The sequence below is a fragment of the Callithrix jacchus genome, chromosome 9 (assembly GCF_049354715.1).
Source record: "Callithrix jacchus isolate 240 chromosome 9, calJac240_pri, whole genome shotgun sequence".
Taxonomy (NCBI): Eukaryota; Metazoa; Chordata; class Mammalia; order Primates; family Cebidae; genus Callithrix; species Callithrix jacchus.
In genome coordinates, this window is record NC_133510.1 from 73,308,364 (window position 1) to 73,323,794 (window position 15,431).

The 15,431-nt window shown below is 36.5% G+C and overlaps 1 protein-coding gene across 2 annotated transcripts in view; it reads right to left on the reverse strand.

The window, feature by feature from the left end:
* Positions 1-15,431, reverse strand: part of PTPRR (protein tyrosine phosphatase receptor type R) — a 286,532-nt gene that overhangs the window by 143,555 nt on the left and 127,546 nt on the right. The window lies entirely within an intron of this gene.

Consider the following 15,431-nt stretch of genomic DNA (forward strand, 5'->3'; position numbering starts at 1 on the left):
AGATGATAACTTTATGGGCTGTGGGCAAGGTGTGTTTTATGAGGAATGCTTTTATCTTCCTGATTTAAAAAAATATTAAATGCTCATAAATTATTTTCATAATAAACATAAATTTCTTTTGGAAGTTCCACTATTTTCCACCAAAATTTTCCTACTTAGTACTAGGGCCTTTACAGATATCTTATTTCAGCAGTATAAATGACTTAGAAACAGGCATTATTATTAATTTTTATATTGATGGTGAAATTAAAGTGACTTAAGCAAAGGCAAAGTAATGAATCTGGGATTTGAATACTGGCTGCTCTGATTCCAAAACGGATGTTTTTTTCTCACCATAACATCATCATGCCATTATGATTGAACAGAGAAGGATTTCAGATAACTGTCGTAATTATTATTTCTAGAGAAATATTTGGCCTAAAAAACAGATGGCAACAAAAAATTGGGACATTATCTCTGTCTTTTAGAACCTAATAGTCTGATAGAAAAAGGGTAGTTGAAACACTAGGAATTCCATGAATTATGGAATTCCGTAAGTTATATGGCATAACTCTAGCAAGATTGCAATAAAACTTTATTATTTATGCATTATTAGTAATGTTTAGTTGATTTTAAAGCAATAGGGCAGTGTTAAGAGTCTTAAAAATATTCATAATATTTAAACCAGTAATTCCCCAACTGCAAATTTATCTTAAGATAATGATTTCAATAATAAAAATTAGTTAGGCACAAATATTTTCTTTGCAACATTATAGTAAAAAAATCAGAAGCAATTAGGCTAGGTGCGGTGGCTTACGCCTATAATCCCAGCACTCTGGGAGGCCGAGGCAGGTGGATCACAAGGTCAAGAGATCGAGACCATCCTGGTCAACATGGTGAAACCCCGTGTCTACTAAAAATACAAAAATTAGCTGGGCATAGTGGTACGCGCCTGTAGTCCCAGCTACTCGGGAGGCTGAAGCAGGAGAATTGCTTGAACCCAGAAGGCAGAGGTGAGCTGAGATCGTGCCATTGCACTCCAGTCTGGGTAACAACAGGGAAACTCAGTCTCAGAAAAAACAAAACAAAACAAAACAAAAAACCCAGAAGCAATTAAATGAACATTAACAGTAAAAAGAGTAATGTTACATCAACATGAGATAATTGTTGTCTAATTCTCCCTCTCATCCCTGCATCATTAGTTCACCCTTTCTACTAGATCTTTCTAATTTATATTCAAATGTGTTGATATTTCTCGTATTAGAACAAAAGCCAAACAAACCCAAATATCCTGTTATCCAGCTACCATTCCTTTTTGTTAATCTCCTTTTAAACAAAATGTCTCAAAAGAGTTGTCCATATTTATTGTTTCTAATTCCTCTTTCCACCTCCCATTTTCCCTGTACCAGCTTCTGTTAAACTAAATCAGGATTGCCACATCCAATGTTCAATCCTCAATCTTCCTCCTGTTGACCTTCCTCCTTAACACAAAGGATTCCTTCTTCTACTCTGATGCCCTTCCCTGCCTAGGCTTCCAGGATGCCACACTTTCTTAATTTTGCTTCTCATTGGCCATTCCTTTTCAAGTTTCCTTTTCTTATTTGTCCTCATCTTCCTCACCTCTATACAAAGGACAGCCAAGCGCTCAATTCTTAGTCTCTTCTTTTCCTCTAAACGATAGTCTCACATTAAGCAGGATCTCTCCTTTAGAACTCAAGACTCACGCATCCAATTGCACCATTGACACACTCCCTTAGATAACTAACTGTATCTTGTCCACACTGAACTCCTCATTCCTACTCTACTCACCTCTACCCTACATCTGTTCCTCTGTCTATTCTCTTCCTCTCCATAACTAGCAACTTCAATCTTCCATGTGCTCAGGCTAAAAAACCAGCCATCCCAGGTGGCAGAGATTGTAGTGAGTCGAGATCACACCAGTCTGAGCAACACAGCGAGACTCCATCTCAAAAAACAAGACAAAACAAAACAAAACAAAACCCAGCCATCTTTCTTGTCTCCCATCTTTCTCTCAGTCTCCAGAATTGGTAAAACCAGTCAGCATTACCTATGAACAATGTTCAGAACAAGACGAGTTCTACCACCTCCACGTCTATCATGGGCCAAAGTCACAGACTCCGAATTAGTCTCCTTGCTTCCACTCTGCCTTTTAATTTTCTGCAAAAAGCTGGAGAAGTTTTTTAAACCATAAATTAGATTGTGTCAGTACTTTTTAAAAAACTCTCTGAAGGCTTCTAACTCATTCAGAATAAAATTAGAATCTGACATGGTCCTATTTGGTCTCTAATAGCACTCCCCTCATCTTCGACCACTCTTCCTCCTCTCCCACTCATTTATTGTAGTCTCCTTGCTGCTTTTCAAACACACCAAGCTCCCTCTAGCCTCAGAGCCTTTTTTTTTTAAAACTGTGTTACTACTGGAAATCCTCTCCCTGAGATACCTGCAGTGCTTCCTCCCTCCCTTCATTCAGGTCACTACTGAAAGAAACATTACCTTTCCAGAGATGACTCCCCTAATCAGCCTCTTTTAGAATACCACCTTTCCTGTCACTGTCTGTCTCCATACCTTGCTTTATTATTTTTTTCCTTAGCACTTCTCATCACTGATGTGTTATATTCTGTTCCATTAGAAGGCATGTTTCAAAAGAGCAAGGATTTTGGCTGTCTTGCTTACTGATGACCCACAGAGCCTAGAAAATGCATGGCTTATGGCAGAAGCTCAGTAAGTATCTTTTGGATGAATGAATAAAGCAGGTCTATAATATTATGTGAAATAAATATAATGCAAATATATGTATATAGTAATTCTAACTACATAAATATGTTAAAGTCTATAAGATGCAATGGTTTTGTAAGATACAAAAAATGCAAAATACTTGTGGGTGGTGGAATTTGAATATTATTTTGTTGAGCTAATTTCAAATATTTTTAAAATACAAACTTACCATGTGTATCTAGAAAATGATTGCAGCTGACAGTTACAGAGAATGCAGTGGCTATTTTAGAGAAATGACTTGCTTCAACCACCTATCTCAGAGGAAAATAACCACATTGATTTCAGAGTTAATACCATTCCCCTACATTTGGACATCATCTCCCATTAGGTACAGCACACCAGTTAAGTGCAATGATTCAAAGTCAGACTGTTTGGGTCTGAAACATAGCTCTTCCACTTCATAGCCGGATAAACCTGGACTAGTTATTTAACTTCTCACAAGGTCAGTTTCTTCATCTGAAAGAGAAGACAGTGGTCTACTACATCAGAGGTTGTTAAGGGGATTGATTGAGAATGCTTCTAAGATGTGTAGGGTGTTGCCTGGAACCTAATATGTACTCAATAAATGTTACCATTCAAAAGTTTTGTTATTAAATTGAGCAGAGATTTTGATGGATGAGGAAACTAAAATTCAAAATGGTTAAATGATAACTAATAAGTGGCAGAATTAGGACTTCTTACCCCATGTTTAATTTTCAACTATGTCAGGTGGCTATTCTTCAGGATATGAGTAAAGATTGGGCTCATTCTGCTAAGTATGCTTGTCTCTTGGTGAAGTTTTCTGTCATATCTCACATCTATGTCATAATTTACTAATAGTGACATCTCATAGGTGATGTAAATTTCAAAATTATATCTTACAATTAGCTTATTTAAAAAATGGATAAAAAGATGTAATTATTTTAAAGATAGTTTAAAACCTTTAAGTTGCAAATAATTTAAAAATTCTCATATAGGGGATAGGTATTAAGAAAAACACTAAATTTTGTACACATACTGACTTCTGTTATATGAGGGGTCTTCAAAATCTTCATGGAAAATGCATATTATGAAAAAAGATGCATACATTTCAAATTTTTTTTTGCATCAAAATAAACTCAAATGAACTTGTTATAACATGTCTGAACAGGATCTAGTTTGAGGCACTAAGAAGAATGGGTATCAGTTTGAAAAAAGCTCCTGTCAGAGAAACATTAATTCTGCCAAAATTGAAGGATTTTAGCAGAATTCTTCTTTCCATTTAAGGAAGGACAAAACCCAAATTTATGGTGAAGTTTGGATAGAAGAATGGTGAAATCACTAATGATCTACTAAAAGTTTGTTAGGGCAACGTACCAAAGGGATCAGCAGTTTTCCAGCAGGTAACGTTTTTTTTTTTTTTGAAACGGAGTTTCGCTCTTGTTAACCAGGCTGGAGTGCAATGGCGCGATCTCGGCTCACCGCAACCTCCACCTCCTGGGTTCAGGCAATTCTGCCTCAGCCTCCTGAGTAGCTGGGATTACAGGCATGCACCACCATGCCCAGCTAATTTTTTGTATTTTTAGTAGAGACGGGGTTTCACCATGTTGACCAGGATGGTCTCGATCTCTTGACCTCGTGATCCACCTACCTCGGCCTCCCAAAGTGCTGGGATTACAGGCTTGAGCCACCACGCCCGGCCGGTAACTGGTTTTAAGACGGGATGAGACAACGTTGAAGGTGAAGCCTGCAGTGCAGATCATCTTTTCAATTTGCAAGGAAAATTTTTATCTTGTTCATGCCCTAATTGAAGAAGGACAATGATTAACAGCAGAAACAATCACCAATACTATAGACATCTCAGTTTATTCAGATTACACAATTCGGACCAAAATGATGAAGTTGAGCAAAGTTTCAACATGCTAGGGTGTCAAAATCATGCCCAGATCAGAGCAGAGTTTTCATGAAAATTCTAAATGAGATAAAAATCCTGAAGCATTTATTTGAACAATTGTAACAGGAGATTAAACGTGGATTTACCAGTACAGTCCTGGAGACAAAGCGTAATCAAAGCAATGGCTACCAAGAGGTAGAAGTGATCCAGTCAAAGCAAAAATAGACCAGTCAAGAGTGACAGTCGTGGCAACTGTCTTTTGGGATTCTTGAGGCATTTTGTTTGTTTACTTTCTGAGGGGCCAGAGAACAATGACATCTACCTATTATGAGAGTGTTGTGAGAAAGTTAACCAAAGCTTTAGTAGAAAAAACACCTGGGAAAACTTCACCAGAGAGTCCTTCTTCACCACAACCATGTTCCTGCTCATCATTCTCATCAAACAAGGGCAATTTTGTGAGAGGTTTGATGGGAAATCATTAGGCATGCACCTTACAGTTCTGATTTGGCTTCTTATCACTTCTTTTGGTTTCCTAATCTTAAAATATATTTAAAGGGCACCAATGTTTCTTCAGTTAATAATATAAAAAATACAGTATTGATGTAGTTAAATTCCCAGGACCCTCAGTTCTTTAGGGATGGACTAAATGGCTGGTATCATTATCTGCGAAAGTGTCTTGAACTTAAAATGCAGCTTATGTTGAGAAATAAGGTTTATGTTTCTTATTTTTATCTTTTAATTCCATTTTCTATGAACTTTTTGAAGTTCTTTCATATACCACAAGCTAACCACATTTCTTTACGAATGAACTATTTAACAATGTTTAAAGAAATGAGGGAGAAGATGGTAGCTAGTTAAGCCAGACACTTTGACTCTAGAATCCCCCCATAAACAACAGATGAAAATTCTGGAATCATATGTGAAATTTTAAAACTGTACATGTAATCACGTTATAAAAATATTTTTAAAAAGATGTTCGTTGCCTAACTCAGTTTCCAAAAATACAGACCCAATATGAGAATGACCACTGCTAGAAATAATGGTGTGTCCACCTGGGGATCCAGGAAAATCTGGTATAACCAGAAGATCTATGAGCTAGAAATAATTGTGTGTCTATTTATCTGAATGATTAAAGAACTTCTTGGAATGGAATTTGACCTAAGTGTCGTGAGAGCTAGGTCTCAAAAGAGTAATTTAAGGACAATATACCAGAGTGAAATGGAGGGGAGGGAAGAAGAAGAATATAGGTCAAATTTGTGTCAGAACTCTGGGGAAATAATGCCTTAAATAAAAACAAAACCTCATGAAAACTCTACAACATTTTGGGCAAATATATAGCTAAGGAACACACACAGATAGAAGAAGAGACGTTGGAGAAGACTCCCTTTCCTTTGTTGGTATTTAGTGCAGAGCTCCAGCCCAGAGGGGCTCTGACAGCTAATCAATACACATGGGTCCTCAATAACTAGACTGAGGACCTTGAACCCCAGCAGCAATCAGAGAAGAGTGTCCTTGGCACAGATAACAACGACATCACGATCAGTCCAGGAAACCTTGACATAGCCATAGGCAGATACTACCACTGCCAACAGCTATGGTAATTTCCTATGCACAGGAGACCGCATAGCAGGTGACTCAGAGAGTAAGGGCAGAAAACTTCACTTCTGAATGTTATACAAAACTAAAAGAACCATTCCTACAAGAGAAAGTGGATGTCTTTTAGAGATTCAGGGTGGGACATTGAGAAGTGCTAGAGATCTGGTAGTAGTTGATGTGTAGGGGTGTGGTAAGGGAGAGGGTAGGGAGATTATAATCTCTGTTATAATGCAAGTCTTACTGCCATGCTGGTATGGCTAGGGCAATATGTTTAGTTTTTTTTTAAAAAAAACCTTTTAGGATGCTGCATACTTTAACATATTCTCCTGGTCATTTTCCACCAGGTTTACTACTTCTCAAAATTCAGGTTTCAATTCAAATGATCCTTTCTCAGGGGCTCTTTTGTTACACACCCAACATATTAAATTACATCTCCTATTTCCTAAGGTGACATTTTTAATATGATAACTATAATAAAGTATTCTTTAAAGCCTCAAGAAAGTTCAAGTAAATAGAAGGTTGGAACAGCTCTTAAACAGAAGAAATGTGATCAATCTTTGATGATGTTCCAGAAAGCCACAAATGAAAATTTCATGGTAACCCTATAATAAGTTAAATCCTCATCAATTTAATGTGTGAGAATAAATTTACTGTTCGTTATTAACTCATAAGAATTCTTCTGAGTATATTATTTTCAAGTTTTGTTACCATAATATAGCTGCATCATTATTCATACAGTCCATTAGAGTGTGTGTAAATATCATTTCTCAAATAGATTTGTATTACGAACCAGAGAAACATATGAGTACCTCAAAATTTATTATCCCATTTACCCTCAAGGCAGTGACAAAGTCTTAAGATTTATTGTCATTGGTAGAATCATTCTTGATACAAAAAGTAAACAAAAATCTTAAATATGTTTGGTTAGCAAATGCATCCTATTTGGTGTGCATACTTTACAGTTCTTGATTTTGGAGCACTGCTCACTGTCGTGTAGTTTGAGGAAGGCAGTTGCTAAATAACAAATTGTCAAAAACATTTAATTGGGTCCTGTATGTTCAAAATATATTTAGCAGATTTTTAATAACAGATGATCTGTCTTCAATTTCATTTGACTACCCTGACGTAGGCACAATAAAAGTGAGTAAAATGAGTTTATGTTTCCCTCACGAGAGTACACACTTTTTTTTTTTAACATTATAGTTTCCCTAGCCTTGTAAACAAACACTGACTCTATGGCTGTGAATTAAGTGTTAACAAGCGCCAATTAGCATGTTTAAGACAAAATAGGCATGTCATTTGTAAGCATGTGTTAGGTTTAACATAATCAATAATTTTATCAGTGCTAAAGATAATCACAGAAGCTAAGGAAAATTACATGCTTCTCAAAAAATGTATTAGATCCCTGCCCTGTGTCTGAAAATGAATTGCCAAGGTAGAAAATATATCTCTTCCATTGAGAATTTACATTTTTAGGGCATCACAGTAGACATAAGTAAACTATGAAAAGGAAATCAATGAAATGTCATACTGGCTACATCTGTAATTAAAAAAAAACCCAGTGTAATTAAAACAAATTTTAACTAAATTGTCTAAACACATTATAAAATAAGCAATAGCTCATGAAGGAGTATGGACGAGTCATCCTTCTCTTTGCTCTTGACTACGCTTCGCTCTTTCAGGCTCTCTCTTTGCTTGTATCACTTGTTTTGTTTCCCTGGCTTGGAGTGTTTACTTGATTCATTCAACAAATATTGAGTTTCTAATATATGCCAAGGACTATTGGGCATATAGTAGTTATAAAATCCTCATCTCTGTCCTCACAGTCCTTTGAAAGCTCTTTCCTGCTCTTGCCAAAGGCAAAATCCCTCCACTTATGCTCCCATCCCCTACTGTGTTCTCAAGAATTTTCTTCCCTTTTCATTTTCTACATCATCAGTTTCTCCTTCACTACTGGGTTATTCCTACAGCATATAACTATATATAAGCTACCTTGAAAATTAAACCTTTATAGGTTCCACATCTCTCTCTACCTATTGCCCCATTTCTTTGTTTCCCTTCACATAAAATATTTTCAAGCAAATCATCTACAATTTCTGTCTCATCCTCATCTCTATTCTGCTCTTCAGTCACTCTCATCTGACATTATCTTAACAATAGAAGGAAACTAATCATGTCAATGGTTTCACCAATGACCTCCATACTGCCACGTCCAATAGACACTTGTGTGACCTTATCTAATTCTCAGGATCTTTTTGGCACCACTGAGTACTCTTCTCTTCTTAAAACTTTCTTCTCTTAGCTTCTGTGGCATCATATATTCCTGCGCTTGCTCCAACGCCAGTGGTGTTCTTTCTCATCTCCTTCGTTGGCTCCTCTTCTACTCAACTTCTTAATGGTGATAAACTTAGGGTTCCTGCCTGGACACTTTCTATTTTCTATGCTATTTTGCATACTCTTTCCCTAGGCAATTTCATCCAGTTCCATGTTTTATACATTCTATGTGCTGATATTTTCCAAATGTCTGTATCTTCAGTCAAGGTCTTTCCTCTGAGTTCTACAGAATTTTATGTTTAACTATTACCTGATATCTCAGTTGGGATGTCCAAAAGGAATCTCAAATTCAAGGTGCCCAAATTGAGAGTGTGACTATTTTTTAAACCTTTTATTTTAACATTCCCATTTTAGTAAGCAGAACTACTAGTTATTCAATTATACAAGTAAAAACTTGGGAAGTACCTGTGAATCATGTTCTTCCCTCACCACACCCACTCCATTCTCAGATCTGTTAGTTCTATTTCCAAATATACAAGAAAATGTCCCATTTTTATCCATCTCCACTGTCAGCATCAAATTCAACTACTGTCATCTATGTCTTGGGAGACTATAACAGCATCCCTGCTTCTATTCTTGTCTTTTTCCAATCCATTCTTCATATGTCAAGAGAAATATTATAAAAATATATAATAAATCACATCTATTTTATTTATTCTGTGCAGAAACTCTTCAAGGTGTCTTTTCCTACTGCTTTTATAACAGGCTCCACAGCTCACCCTGGCTTACACAGCCCTCCATATCTATGTCTCCAGCTTACTTCACTGCCTCGTCTTTCTCTCTTTCCAGTGCTCCAGCATACTGGCCTAGTGTCTGTTTTGCAAATCTCTGTCCTGGCTCTTCCTTCTCTTTATAATGTTGCTCTGCTAAATCTTGAAATGCTGCTTACTCTGATTCATCAGGTTTTGGCTTAAATGTCCATCCTCATGGAGGCTACTCTAATCATTTTATCTAAAGAAGCACCCCACTTCCACCCTCATCACACTATCTGTCACAGCATCTGGCATGTATCTTTTATACACTTTATGATAGTCTCTAATAATCCTATTTGTGTGTGCTCATTTGTTGTCTCAGTGTTAACTCTTTGGGGAGTGAGCCACTTTGCCTCGTTTACCCCAGTGCCTATGATAGTTCCTGGTACGTAAATAGGTGCTCAATAGATTTTTGTTGGATAAATAAATGCAGGCAAATAGAAAATAATAAAAAATGGATCGAAATAGTAAATAACAAAAAGTGGTCTAGACACCTTATTAGAAGTATAAGGGGCTCCATGAGCAAACTTTTAAGGGCACAAAATCCCTCAATCGGAGAAAGAGAAGTCTAAGATCCACTTACCTCCCTGACCATACCTGTATATATTAATTTTTATCCTCAAATAACAGTCCAGAGTACCTACAGTTTGAAGTATACCATTTAGCCATGACAGATACATATAACATTGTATCTATGTTAGATATGCATACTATATAAACCTACCACATGTATATACATCTATATTAAAAACATTCTTAAATCTAGACATACCTCAATGTATTATTTTATAATTACTTAAGTATATTGTTCTTGATTCCTTAGTTGAGGTCCCAGTGTCACCTGTTTATTTCCTCTAAAATAAACCTTCATTTTTATACATTCAGTTTTGGCAATATGACATTTCAAAGAAGTTAAGAGCCATGAGAGAAATCAATATGTGCTTTTTAAAAATATATACAAATGAAGGAGGTTTAGTTGAGTCATAGTTCTGCAAGGTTGAGGAGACCTCAGGAAACTTACAATCATGGTGAAAGGTGAAGTAAGCATCTTCCTCACAAGGTGACAGGAGAGAAAAGAGCAAGCTGGGGAAATGCCAGATGCATATAAAACTATCATATGTCATGAGAACTCACTATCATGAAAACAGCCTGGGGAAAACTGCCCCCATTATCCAATCACCAGGTCTCTCATCAACACCTGGGATTACAATTCAAGATGAGATTTGGGTGAAGACACAAAGTCAAATCACATCAACCTTCTATTCAAAACTGAAGTATTTTATCAGAAATAGCATTCCACATTATTCCCACTAAAAAGTACGACATGTTAATATTGCAATCATTAGAGTGTCCAAACAGCTAAAAAATGACTGAATAATTGTTCTGTTTCTCTACTGAAAATATTAGAAAGGTAATCAAGGATCTCATATAATGATAAAGATAGAAATATACAGAAAAGGTATTATTGAGATGTGTACAGATTTTATGAAGTATGTGTAACTTACAAACTTTTTCATTTTTGAAATGAGATTTTTCTAATCCTACATAGATGTTCATTTCATGCCTAATTTTATGTTTGTAATTTTGTATTATTTTTTATTATTATACTTTAAGTTCTCGGATACATGTGCAGAATGTGTAAGTTTGTTACATAGGTATACACTTGCCATGGTGGTTTGCGGCACCCATCAACCCATCATCGACATTACGTATTTCTCCTAATGTTATCCCTCCCCAGCTCCCCAACCCCCAACAGGCCCTGGTGTGTGATGCTCCCCTTCCTGTGTCCATGTGTTCTCATTGGTCAACTCCCACTTATGAGTGAGAACATGCAGCGTTTGGTTTTCAGTTTTTGTGATAGTTTGCTGAGAATGATTGTTTCCAGCCTCATCTATGTCCCTGTAAAGGACATAAACTCATCCTTTTTATGGCTGCATAGTCATCCATGGTGTATATGTGCCACATTTTCCTTATCCAGTCTATCATTGATGGGCATTTGGGTTGGTTCCAAGTCTTTGCTATTGTAAACAGCGCTGCAATAAACATATGTGTGCATGTGTCTTTGTAACAGAATGATTTATAATCCTTTGGGTATATACCCAGTAATGGGATTGCTGTGTCAAATGGTATTTCTGGTTCTAGATACTTGAGGAATTCCCACACTGTCTTCCCCAATGGTTGAACTAATTTACACTCCCACCAACAGTGTAAAAGAGTTCCTATTTCTCCACATCTTCTCCTGCATCAGTTGTTTCCTGACTTTTAAAGATCACCATTCTAACTGGCATGAGATGATATCTCATTGTGGTTTTGATTTGCACTTCTCTAACAACAAGTGATGATGAGCTTTTTTTCATGTTTGTTGGCTACATAAATGTCTTCTTTTGAGAAATTTCTGTTCATATCTTTTGCCCACTTTTTGATGGAGTTGTTTTTTTTCTTGTACATTTGAGTTCCTTGTAGATTTTAGACATTCGTCAGATGGATAGATTGCAAAATTTTTCTCCCATTCTGTAGGGTGCCTGTTCACTCTGATGATAGTTTCTTTTACTGTGCAGAAGCTCTTTACTTTAATTAGATCCCATTTGTCAATTTTGGCTTTTGTGCCATTGCTTTTGGTGTTTTAGTCATGAAGTATTTGCCCTTGCCTATGTCGTGAATGGTATTGCCTAGGTTTTCTTCTAGGGTTTTTATGGTTTCAGAGCTTACTTTTAAGTCTTTAATCCATCTGGAGTTAATTTTTGTATAAAGTGTAAGAAAGGGATCATGTTTTAGATTTCTGCATACAGCTCGCCAGTTTTCCCAACACCGTTTATTAAATGGGAATCCTTTTCCAATTGCTTGTTTTTGTCAGGTTTATCAAAGATCCGATGGCTGTAGACATGTGGTGTTATTTCTGAGGCCTCTGTTCTGTTCCATTGGTCTGTAACTTTGTTTTGGTATGAGTACTATGATATTTTGGTTACTGTAGCCTTGTAGTATAGATTGAACTCAGGTAGTGTGATGCCTCCAGCTTTGTTCTTTTTGCTTAGGATTGTCTAGGCTATATGGGCTTTTTTTTTTTTGGTTCCATATAAATTTTAAAGTAGTTTTTTTTTCTAATTCTGTGAAGAAAGTCAATGATAGCTTGATGCGGATAGCACTGAATCTATAGATTACTTTGGGCAGTATGGCTATTTTCACAATATTGATTATTCCTAACCATGAGCATGGAATGTTTTGGCGTTTGTTTGTGTCCTGTCTTATTTCCTTGAACAGTGGTTTGTAGTTCTCCTTGAAGAGGTCCTTCACATCCCTTGTAAGTTATATTCCTAGGTATTTTATTCTCTTTGTTGCAATTGTGAATGGGAGTTCACTTATGATTTGGCTCTCTATTATTGGCATATAGGAATGCTTGTAATTTTTGCATGTTGATTTTGTATGCTGAGACTTTGTTGAAGTTGCTTATCAGCTTAAGGAGATTTTAGGCTGAGATGATGGGGTTTTTAAAATATACAAACATGTCATCGGCAAACAGAGAGACAATCTGACTTTCCCTCTTCCTATTTGAATACTCTTTATTTCTTTCTCTTGCCTGATTGCCCTGGCCAGAACTTTCAATACTGTGTTGAATAGGAGTAGTGAGAGAGGGCATCCTTGTCTTGTGCCAGTTTCCAAAGGGAATACCTCCAGCTTTTGCCCATTCAGTATATTAGCTGTGGGTTTGTCATAAATAGCTCTTATTATTTTGAGATATGCTCCATCCATACCTAGTTTATTGAGAATTTTTAGTATGAAGGGGTACTGAATTTTATCAAAGGCCTTTTCTGCATCTATTGAGATAATCATGTTTTTTTTGTCATTGGTTCTATTTAAGTGTTGCATTATGTTTATTGATTTGCACAGTTTGAACCAGCCTTGCATCCCAGGGATGAAGTCTACTTGATCATGGCCGAGTTTTTAGTTTATTTGCATAGAGGTGTTTATAATATTCTCTGATGGTAGTTTGTATTTCTGTGGGATTGGTTGTGATATCTTCTCCTTTATCATTTTTTATTGTGTCTATTTGCTTCTTCTCTCTTCTTAGTCTGGCTAGTGGTCTATTTTACTAATCTTTAAAAAAAACCAGCTCCAGGATTCATTAATTTTTTGAAGGGTTTTTTGTGCCTCTATCTCCCTCAGTTCTGCTCTGCTCTTAGTTATTTCTTGTCTACTGCTAGCTTTTGAATTTGTTTGCTCTTGCGTCTCTGGCTCTTAGAATTGTGATGGTAAAACATCAATTTTAGATCTTCCTGCTTTCTCTTGTGGGAATTTAGTGCTATAGATTTCCCTCTAAACAGTGCTTTAGCTGTGTCCCTGAAATTCTGGTTGTTGTGTCTTTGTTCTCATTGCTTTCAAAGAACTTACTTAGTTCTGTCTTAATTTCATTATTTACCCAGTAGTCCTTCAGGAGCAGGCTGTTCATGTAGTTGTGTGGTTTTGAGTGAGTTTCTTAATCCTGAGTTCTAATTTGATTGCAGTGTGGTCTGAGAGACTGTTATAATTTCCATTCTTTTGCATTTGCTGAGGAGTGTTTTACTTCCAATTATGTGGTCAATTTTAGAACAAGTACAATGTGGTGCTGAGGAGAATGCTATATTCTGTTGACTTGGGCTGAAAGTTCTGCAGATGTCTATTAGGTCCACTTGGTCCAGAGCTGAGTTCAAGTCCTGAATACCCTTGTTAATTTTTTTGTCTCCATATAATATTGACATGGGATGTTAAAGTCTCCCAGTAGTACTGTGAGGGAGTCTAATTTTCTTTGTAGATTTCTAAGAACTTGCTTTATGAATCTGGGAACTCCTGTATTGTGTGCATATATATTTAGGATGGTTAGCTTGTGTGGTTGCATTGATCTGTTTACCATTACGTAATGTTCTTCTGTGTCTTTTTTGATCTTTGTTGGTTTAAAGACTGTTTATCAAAGACAAGGACTGCAAACCCTCTTTTTTTTTGCTTTCCATTTGCTTGGTAAATCTTCATCTCTTTATTTTGAGCCTTTGGGTGTCTTTGCATGTGAGATGTGTCTCCTGAATATAACACACTGAATACAACACACTTGACTCTTTATACATTTGTTATGAGTGAATTTCATCCTACTATGATGTTAGCTAGTTATTTTGCCGATTATTTGATGTAGATTCTTCATAGTGTCAATGGTCTTTACAATTAGTATGTTTTTGCAGTAGCTGGCACTGGTTGTTTCTTTCCATGTTTAGTGCTTCCTGAAGATTGTAAGGCAGGCCTGGTGGTGACAGAATCTCTCATCATTTGCTTGTCCATAAGGACTTTATTTCTCCTTCACTTATGAATCTTAGTTTGGCTGGATATGAAATTCTGGATTGAAAATTATTTTCTTTAAGGATGTTGAATATTGGCCCCCACTCTCTTCTGGCCTGTAGGGTTTCTGCTGAGAGATCTACTGTTGGTCTGATGGGCTTCCCTTTGTGGGTAACCTGACCTTTCTCTGTGGCTGCCTTTAACATTTTTTCTTTCATTGCAACCATGGTGAATCTGATGATTATGTGTCTTGGGGTTGCTCTTCTTCAGGAATATCTTTGTGATGTTCTCTGTATTTCCTGAATTTGAATGTTAGCCTGTTTTGCTAGGTTGGGGAAGTTCTCCTGGATAATATTCTGAAGAGTGTTTCTCAACTTGGTTTCATTCTCCTTGTCATTTTCAGGTATACCAATCAAACGTAGATTTGGTGTTTTTACATAGTCTGGTATTTCTTGGAGGCTTTGTTCATTCCTTTTCATTCTTTTTTCTCTAATCTTGTCTTAAAACTTTATTTCATTAAATTGATCTTCAGTCTCTGATATCCTTTCTTCTGCTTGATTGATCAGCTGTTGATACGTGTGTAGGCTTCATGAAGCTCTCTTGCTGTGTTTTTCAGCTCCATCATGTCATTTATGTTCTTCTCTCAATTGGTTATTCTAGTTAGCAATTCCTCTAATCTTTTTCTAGGTTATTTAGCTTCCTTGCATTGGGTTAGAACATGCTCCTTTAGCTCAGAGGAGTTTGTTATTACCCACCTTCTGAAACCTATTTCTGTCAATTCATCAAACTCATGCTCTGTTCTGTTTTGTTCTCTTGCTGGCAAG